This window comes from Schistocerca serialis, chromosome 7 (genome assembly GCF_023864345.2).
Source record: "Schistocerca serialis cubense isolate TAMUIC-IGC-003099 chromosome 7, iqSchSeri2.2, whole genome shotgun sequence".
Classification (NCBI taxonomy): Eukaryota; Metazoa; Arthropoda; class Insecta; order Orthoptera; family Acrididae; genus Schistocerca; species Schistocerca serialis.
Genome location: NC_064644.1, coordinates 10,321,256 through 10,328,683, shown reverse-complemented (window position 1 = coordinate 10,328,683; position 7,428 = coordinate 10,321,256). Strand labels below are relative to the sequence as shown.

General features: G+C 44.2%; 1 non-coding gene across 1 annotated transcript; it reads left to right on the top strand.

The window, feature by feature from the left end:
• The first annotated feature begins 354 nt into the window (after nt 1–354).
• On the top strand, nt 355–431 carry Trnas-cga (transfer RNA serine (anticodon CGA)). The gene has a single exon. It is a non-coding gene; the product is annotated as a tRNA-Ser (tRNA).
• Nucleotides 432–7,428: the final 6,997 nt, after the last annotated feature.

Genomic DNA, 7,428 nt, shown 5'->3' with positions numbered 1-7,428 from the left:
TAGGAGACGAGGTACTGGCAGAAGTAAAACTGTGAGTACCGAGCGTGAGTCGTGCTTCGGTAGCTCAGTTGGTAGAGCACTTGCCCGCGAAAGGCAAAGGTCCCGAGTTCGAGTTTCGGTCGGGCACACAGTTTTAATCTGCCAGGAAGTTTCATATCAGCGCACACTCGGCTGCAGAGTGAAAATCTCATTCTGGAAACATCCCCCAGGCTGTGGCTAAGCCATGTCTCCGCAATATCCTTTCTTTCAGGAGTGCTAGTTCTGCAAGTTTCGCAGGAGAGCTTCTGTAAAGTTTGGAAGGTAGGAGACGAGGCACTGGCAGAAGTAAAGCTGTGAGTACCGGGCGTGAGTCGTGCTTCGGTAGCTCAGTTGGTAGAGCACTTGCCCGCGAAAGGCAAAGGTCCCGAGTTCGAGTCTCGGTCGGGCACGCAGTTTTAATCTGCCAGGAAGTTTCAAAGGATCCTTCTTTCTATGTATTCGCAATATATTACATTTGTCTATGTTAAGGGTCAGTTGCCACTCCCTGCACCAAGTGCCTATCCGCTGCAGATCTTCCTGCATTTCGCTACAATTTTCTAATGCTGCAACTTCTCTGTATACTACAGCATCATCCGCGAAAAGCCGCATGGGACTTCCGACATTATCTACTAGGTCATTTATATATATTTTGAAAAGCAATGGTCCCATAACACTCCCCTGTGGCACGCCAGAGGTTACTTTAACGTCTGTAGACGTCTCTCCATTGATAACAACATGCTGTGTTCTGTTTGCTAAAAACTCTTCAATCCAGCCACACAGCTGGTCTGATATTCCGTAGGCTCTTACTTTGTTTATCAGGCGACAGTGCGGAACTGTATCGAACGCCTTCCGGAAGTCAAGAAAAATAGCATCTACCTGGGAGCCTGTATCTAATATTTTCTGGGTAGCATGAACAAATAAAGCGAGTTGGGTCTCACACGACCGCTGTTTCCGGAATCCATGTTGATTCCTACATAGTAGATTCTGGGTTTCCAAAAACAACATGATACTTGAGCAAAAAACATGTTCTAAAATTCTACAACAGATCGTCGTCAGAGATATAGGTCTATAGTTTTGAGCATCTGCTCGACGACCCTTCTTGAAGACTGGGACTACCTGTGCTCTTTTCCAATCATTTGGAACCCTCCGTTCCTCTAGTGACTTGCGGTACACGGCTGTTAGAAGGGGGGCAAGTTCTTTCGCGTACTCTGTGTAGAATCGAATTGGTAATCCGTCAGGTCCAGTGGACTTTCCTCTGTTGAGTGATTCCAGTTGCTTTTCTATTCCTTGGACACTTATTTCGATGTCAGCCATTCTTTCGTTTGTGCGAGGATTTAGAGAAGGAACTGTAATGCGGTCTTCCTCTGTGAAACAGCTTTGGAAAAAGGTGTTTAGTATTTCAGCTTTACGCGTGTCATCCTCTGTTTCAATGCCATCATCATCCCGGAGTGTCTGGATATGCTGTTTCGAGCCACTTACTGATTTAACGTCCAGTGTGTCTAGCAGGGAACAGATTGGTTGCAGGTCCTCAAGCGACCTCCTCCTGCCCAGCAGCCCGCATCTCGTGGTCGTGCGGTAGCGTTCTCGCTTCCCACGCCCGGGTTCCCGGGTTCGATTCCCGGCGGGGTCAGGGATTTTCTCTGCCTCGTGATGGCTGGGTGATGTGTGCTGTCCTTAGGTTAGTTAGGTTTAAGTAGTTCTAAGTTCTAGGGGACTGATGACCATAGCTGTTAAGTCCCATAGTGCTCAGAGCCATTTGAACCAGCCAACCTGCCCAGCACACGGCCGTCACTGGCACCGACACGGAAACAGGTTTCATCAGAAGACACAACAGACCTCCAGGCTGCCCTCCAACGAGCTCTCACTTGACACCACTGAAGTCGCAAATGGCGGTGTACGATGCACGGCGTCTATGTCGGAGTTATCCTAGAAGTAACCGATCTGTGACAGCCCGTATCGTGTCACTGTGGTGCCAACTGCTGCTCAGATTGCTACTGCACATGCATTACGATGCACCACAGCCGTACGCCGTATACGGTGGTCATCTCCCTCGGTAGCACCACTTGGCCGTCCAGAGGCTGTTCTTCTTGCGACAGTACTCTCCCGTGACTGCCGCTGCCAGCCATCTCGTACGGTGGCTACATTCCTCCAGGCGTTTCTGCAGTACCGCAGGAGGAGCAGCCAGCTTCTCGTAACCCTAATGCACGACCCCGTTAAAACTCAGTCAGGTGTTGATAATGGCGTCTTTGTCGCCATAAAAGGATCTTGACCGACATCAGCTCACCACGTCCAATCTCAAAGGTAACCAACGGTCACGTCCGTTACAGCGTGTATTTACAGCAAACCTGATTTGCATCCTCATAGCGGTGCGACTGACTTAAAGTATGAGTAGATACCATCTTTCAGATGCAGAAACACACCCACCAACTTTCGCTTTGTGTGGCATGACTCCTTCTTGGTGTTATGATTTTTATTCCGTCAGTGTACTAAGGATCAATATCAGTCAGTCACAATTGCAATCAGTCACCTCATGTAAACATCATGGTGCGACAGTTTATGGGGATATCACCATAAAGGCCCAATCGGACGAAAACAGGTGGTGGACTCGGGTGGCTTCTTAGGATACTGGGAAAATGCAATGAGTCTACAAAGGAGATTGCTTACAAAATCTCGTGCGACCTATCTTAGAATATTTCTCGAATGTGTAGGGCCCATATCAGATATTGTGGATATTAAACGCATACAGCGGAAGGCAATGCGAATGCTGAGAGGTTTGTTTCTCTCACGAGCGAGTGTTACTGAGACGCTGAAAATCTGACTTGCGTAATTTTTGAAGACAGTTGGAAATTATCTCGCAGAAGCATACTTGCAAAGTTTCCGGAATCAGTGTTAAATGAGAAATGTAGAAATGTGGAACAATCGACAACCCAGCGACTTCGAAGGCAGGGTTATACGAATTACACCGCGCACAGAGCTCGTTGTGTGGGCACGAACATGAAGTTGAGCGAAAATGTTAATTTTAAGCTTATTTTTTATTTATTAGTCTAACTCATGGACAATACGTTTCGACATTTTCAGTTATGAAATGGCATCCGAAGTGATTGAAAAATAATTAAATGTGTGACGCGACCTTCCTGCCATGGCCTCTTTTTGATGCAACTCTTTAATACTAAGTTTCCTTTAATTTACGTCTATGGTCACAAACATTTTGTTAACAGATTACCGGTTTCGGTCTTTAATGACCATCATCAGATCTGTTTCATAAAAACAAAGTCCTAATGTACTGCAGCCATAGTGGCATCGTCAAATGTTAAACGCGGAATCAGCACCAGGCACTATGGCTGCAGTACATTAGGACTTTGTTTTTATGAAACAGATCTGATGATGGTCATTAAAGACCGAAACCGGTAATCTGTTAACAAAAAGTTTGTGACCATAGACGTAAATTAAAGGAAACTCATTACATATACGAGTCACTGTTTTTTTGCGACGATGTCGCAGCTTGTGAGACTTTAATACCAGCTCGGTGAACAGCGATTCCGTGGACCACTTTCAAGCAAACTTGCACGGGATACATATCGGAGGCTGCAAATCCTGAAGTTCTAGAAAAGTGTATTCATGCCAAAACTCAAAATCCAAATGAGTCTCTAAACTCACTCTATGGAAACTATGCCCTAATTCCACAGTTTCGTTTGCTACAGTTGTCGGAATTGTAACGTATGATGCAGTTATTGTATTTAATGATGGGACCGTAGGGACGAGAAAGTATTAGAGACAATAGGCTTTAAGATAGGAAATTTCACTCAAGAGATCTTGAGGAAAATAGATCTGTAGCACCTTTCTGCTGCTGAAAAGTCAGTTGAAGACCTGGTAAAGGAAAGAACGCAGAAAAGAGGAAATTACAAGAGAAGTCTTGAAAGGAAGTACGACCCTTAGTATAATTCTGGGGGCTTTTGAAGAGGTGACATAAGGCGAAAACGTTGGGTTGAACTTTAAATTGCATTTCCTGAAACTTATGTATTTTTCAAGTTTATGTACATTTCTCTATGAATCTCTGAAGGTTAGAATTAGGAAATTTTGTACATTTACTTGTATAATCCCAGTAAATGTTTTCTCGAGAGTAAATTTTGCCGGCCGCTGTGGCCGAGCGGTTCTAGGCGCTTCAGTCCGCAACCGCTCTGCTGCTACGGTGCTAAGTCTAGGGGATTGATGACCTCAGATGTTCAGTCCCATAGTGCTTAGAGCCATTTGAGCCATTTTTAGTACATTTCGGATTCCTGAGTGTAAGCTAAGGGGCAAAGTGCTTGAAATTCTGCGTGAATTTTATAATATATTTCCAGAATTATAATTAAAAATTATTGAAATTGTACTTTTCGGTATATTTAACAAACCTCAAGAAAGATTCTAACTTGATGCAAAGAGATTAAACAGAGAATATTTTACAGGAATTTCTTGTATAGTTTCTGAGAAAAAGATACATATATAAAGTTTTGAAAATGAAATTTGTAAATTCCACAAAAAAGTTAAGTACATATGATTCGAGGAATTTGAAAGTAAATGTGTAAAGCGTGATACAAATTTTCGTTACCGTATCTTCATAACTATGAATTTGGTGTATCTTTTAAATAGTGTGTATTTTTCATGAACGTCCACCTTAAAACACTCATTCTTCGCGCTCTCCATACGTGAATGGAAGGGGAAGCCCTAATAACCGATACAGTGGGAAGTAGCCTCCGCCATGCACTTTACTTGGTTGCAGAGTGTAGATATAGTCGGAGATGTACGCCGTGTCATAAACACAACGTTAGGGTAAGCGCGATCATGTTTTTAATCAAAAACTGCCTGAAACTCGAAGCTGTGTGAGCGGGAGCCTGGTCTTGATGAAGTAGACTAGCCTCTGGACTTTAAACCTTCAGACAAAATGCGTTCACAAGAATTTCAGGATATTTCACCGCGTCAATTCTTCTGGTCAGCTGAAGATTCAACATTTGCGTTTCAGATCTCATCGACGAAGATGTCATTTGACGTAGACAACAAGACCGCATTCAGGGAAGAAAATCGGCGGTGTGGTTTTGAATGAAACAGTGCGAGCTAGTGTTTCATAGATCATTGAAAGATTCTTTTATCGAAATGATGTGGAACGAGTCAGTTCACATGATATGTATACATGATTAATGTCAAAATTAGTGAACGCATTATCATTTTGTTCCTACTCTGCCAACTACACAAAAAAGCAAGTTTTTTTCTGGTTTCCAGCTTTTAGGTAAAAATTCATCAGTGGAATAGATGAGTTGTCGAGGAGGTATGATTTTAAATTAGATTTAAAAGTTGCTTCGCTACCTCTCAGACATTTCTGTTATTGGGCAAACGATAAAAAATTTTATTGCTGGATATTGAACTTCTCTCTAAGCCACTGACAGTATTAACAATGGATGCTTAAGGTCATTTTTCTCTCTAGTGTTGTAGGTGTGGACATCCACTGTTCTCCTCAAATTGTGATGGATTACTTACGACGAATTTCATTTGCGAAAATATGTATTGTGACGGCGCATTTAAAATGCCGAGCTCCTTGAACGGGTGCCCACATGACATCTGTGGGTGAACATCACACATTTTCGTTACTGCTCGCATTTGTGTAACCAGTACCTTCTTACTAAGTGATCAGTTACCACAGAAAAGTATTTGTCTTAAGCGATTTAGGGCAACCACGAGGATGTAAATATGGATGGGCGAACGGCGATTCCCACATCTACATCTACAAACATATTCCGGAAGCCTCCGCACTGAGCGTGGTGGAAGGCACCTTGCACCACTGCTAGCCATTCTCTTTCTTTTTTTTAAATTTTTTTAAAAGTCTTTATTTTGACATCAGTAATTAATTCAATGACAACCCAGCACCTAACTGATTAGTGGGTCCTACGTTGTACAATAATCATTTAACATGCACCTGTTACAAGTTGTGATGTTACAGTTATCTGGGCAAACTACTTCTACCTTTTGTTATTGACTCTGCTGAAACTACTTTATTTTGCTACTTAATCTACTGTACCACTCTGCTCTAAGCGTTACAGGTGTGCCAGAAAACTATAAACCTACTATTCTGGCCCCGACCACAGAGCAAACCACAGTGGGTCTGCCTCCAGCTCTGGGCTGGCGCAAAGGAAAGTTTCGCTGCAGTTTACTACACTACTAAGTCCAATTACCATCCTATCTCCACATAATCTATTTCTAACTAACTTAAAACTAGCCCAGTCTTCTTTGCCGGCTGTCGATGCACCTCCCCCCTGTTCCATGGTGTGACCGGATTCCGACCGTATCGGCGGTCGACCAGTCCACGCCTCGGAATTACGGGGTAAATGCGAACGTGCTTCAGTTTTTGTATCTTGCTGTTAGTCACCGTCCTTCAGGGATTCCCTTAGAACCTTCGCTGATACCTCTTTTGCCAGGCTGCTGAGTATTTCAAAGGTACTTTGCTGTCTTGTCAGTTGGTAAATGTCATGATTGGGTAACTGTTGTCGTAGTTCAGCTGCCACGTCCTTAAGTGTAGAGCACGCATAGACCACATGGTCAGGGCTGCCCCCCAGCGCTCCACTGTCACACGAGAGTATGGCCCGCTTCCCAAAACCGGCACGTATGGGTCGGGTATGGCCCATGTCCCGTTAGAATGTGCAACAGACCTCTGCTAGCTTGAAAGTACTTCAATTGCAAACGTTCCCTTATCCTTGTCCTTCGACCCAGTTCGTCGGTCTCCCAGGATTCCTGCCACAGCTCCTCTCCATGCCTTTTAGTCGCAACCTTATCCGCCAGGAGCTCCTTTCAATTTTGCCCTTTTTAACTCAATACCAAGCTGCTTGTTCTTATTTTGATGTCAACGGGACAAAGTACCATTAATACCAGCAAGGCCTTACCAGGAATTGTCCTACAGAATGTAATAACCTGTTCCGTTGCACTCTTCGCATGGTCATGGCAGGCATGACCCTCGTCAGTCTGTGCGCCCAAACTCCCGAGCCATAACCTACGATGGAAGTGAAAATATCGTTATGGTATAATTTTGTTAAACTTTCCGGCAGGTGGAATCTCTTATGCTCAGTCCCAACAAGGTTACTGAGCACCTCCAGCGATCTCTGGGTCACGGTCTCAATTGCGTGACAAAGTACCACTTCTCGTCTGTGACGACTCCCAGGCATTGGGTTTTGCGACATCGGAGAACTGGTGAACCATCAATCCTAACAGTCGGCTTCCTGACTAATTGTCCTTTTAATAACAGGTAGGTCGATTTGTTAGAGGCAATCTTGATTTTGGATTTACAGCACGATCCCGATAGTAAGCCCGTTCTGCTTTTGGCTCGAGATCCTCACGGCTGCGGCCACCAGCCAGCAGGAGGAGGTCGTCTGTGTAGGCTATCACCTC